Source organism: Moschus berezovskii, chromosome X, assembly GCF_049115385.1.
Source record: "Moschus berezovskii isolate FMDL1 chromosome X, NW_MosBer_1.0, whole genome shotgun sequence".
Classification (NCBI taxonomy): Eukaryota; Metazoa; Chordata; class Mammalia; order Artiodactyla; family Moschidae; genus Moschus; species Moschus berezovskii.
Genome location: NC_142488.1, coordinates 96,137,565 through 96,139,823, shown reverse-complemented (window position 1 = coordinate 96,139,823; position 2,259 = coordinate 96,137,565). Strand labels below are relative to the sequence as shown.

The 2,259-nt window shown below is 44.8% G+C and overlaps 1 pseudogene; it reads left to right on the top strand.

Moving 5' to 3' along the window:
- Window positions 1–319: 319 nt before the first annotated feature.
- LOC148773396 (E3 ubiquitin-protein ligase RNF168 pseudogene) lies at window positions 320–2,018 on the top strand (annotated as a pseudogene).
- The last annotated feature ends 241 nt before the right edge of the window (window positions 2,019–2,259 follow it).

The following is a 2,259-nucleotide window of genomic DNA, read 5'->3' as shown; positions in this document are numbered from 1 at the left end:
TAGCTGAAACTACGGGAGAAGAACTAAGGGAGAAGCCTCACCTGGGAATGGGGAGGAATGGAACTTGGCGCCTGCCTTCTGCCTCACTAGAGAGCCCTGTGCCCACCACTGCCGTACTTCAACGGTTGTCAGTGCCTGGGGACAGTCAAGGTTCGTTTCCCTCCGTTTGGGATCCTTGTCTTTAACACGGACAGGTACACCGCCTTCTGGGGTCGTACTGTTTACCTGGCCCACAGAACCTTTTTACTTAAAGACATTCAGTGCTCCCAATCCTGGAATTCTGGTATTGATGTTGAATACACCTTATTAGCATATTCCGATGGCTGTACCCAAAGACACCATCCCTTCCTTGTCGGAATGCCAGTGCCACATCTGTCTGGAAATCCTCATTGAGCCTGTGACGCTGCCTTGCAACCACACGCTCTGTAAAGCCTGCTTCCAATCGACTATGGAGAAGGCAAATTTGTGCTGTCCTTTCTGTCGCCGCCGGGTCTCTTCGTGGACTCGGTACCACACCCCAAGAAATTCTCTTGTCAATATGGGACTGTGGACGGTAATTCAAAAACACTATCCAGAGGAATGCCGCCTTAGAGTCTCTGGGCAACAATCGGAGGAAATCGTTGATGACCATCAGCCAGTTCGTCTGCTAAGTCAGCCTGGGGAATTAAGAAGAGAATATGAAGAGGAGAGAAACAAGATGGAGGCAGAGCGACAAGCCATTCAGGAGGAAGAAAACAGAGCCAGTGAAGAATACATACGGAGATTACTGGCAGAGGAGGAAGAAGAGGAAAAGAGACAGGCAGAAAAAAGGTGCAGAGAGATGGAAGAACAACTGAAAAGTGATGAAGCGCTGGCAAGAAGGCTAAGCCTTGATATTAGCAATGTCTGTGAGGAAAGTGTCCCGGCTTTCCGCTCGGATTCCAAAACATCGAATCCCGTCACAACCAAGTCACAAAGGAAAAGGAAGCGCAAACAAAAAAACACTGGCGATATTCAGAAGTATTTGCCACCGAATTCTCAACTTGAGTCAGCGTCACAGTCTGAAGTTGTAGAAGAAGACAGGAAAACCTCCAGGTCCAAGGGAACTAACAGCAGAGATAGGAAGAAGCCTACAAGGCAAGACACAGAAATTGAGGAAGATATGCCAGCACTTTCTCCTCAGATATGCCTTGAAGTTCAAAAGCAAGATGCAGAAGCTTCAGTGGAGTCACCTAGACCTCACTTATGTGCCAGTGGTGGAGAATGGTACCTTGAAGGAAAAGTGAGAACAAAACAAGGCAGTCCTGAAAGAGAGTTATGTGTCATCAGTCATGAAGAACCTAAAGCTGGAGTTTCCTCTTCTGGAGAAGCTGCAGTTAAGCCTTATGGCAAAACAGAGAGTGGATGTACAGTGTCAGTTATGACGCAGACACTGAAAAATAACACAGCTGTGACAGAAAATGAGGAGCCTCGCCTACTGAACAATAAAGATATCTCCAGAGCAAAAAATCAGGAATCTGTGTCTGAAGCCGTCAGCGATCCATGCTGTTCTACAAAAAGGAAAATGTTCCTCAAAGCTTCCTCAGACCAAGAGTAAACATGTCCACTTTACCAAAAACGGATAGATTTGGAACGTCTATTTTTTGAGAGACATAAGCAAGAAGAACAGGATAGGTTATTAGCATTGCAGCTTCAGAAAGAGGTGAATCAAGAACAAATGAGGCCAGCCTGGCTAAAAGGATCCCCAGATGAATATCAGTTACGTGCTCCGTCTTCACCTGCGGGCAAATTATTAAATGGACAGAGGAAGAATGCCAAAGAGAGAAGCTTCCAAAGACAAAGTGATCTAGAGCATCCAGTACCTCACAGAGCCTCAAAAAAAAATTGGCAACCTTCTTTTAAGTTCCAGTTGTAACATTGTTCAGTTAATTCAAGAAAGTACCCAGTTCTACTACAGATACTTATAAATAAAACGATTCATTCCCTACAGCCTGGGAAGTCAAAGTATTTTTCAGATGTTTCACAGAAACACAAAGTAATGCTTGGGTAAGAAGAGTGTTTACAACCTAGTAAAGCTGGATTGTGAAGCTCTATCTTAGATGATAAGTTTTTCATTAGTGCTGCTCTGTGGGCACACTCATTGTCCCTAGTTAAAGGCCTGTGTGATTTCAGGGGCAGAGTATACAGATGTGTTTCTGCCAATCCCAGTGGTAAGCAAGAGTTCTGCGCCTTTCATTTTTTAATAACTGTGATGGACTAAGTTTAAGTTGACAGTCTTTG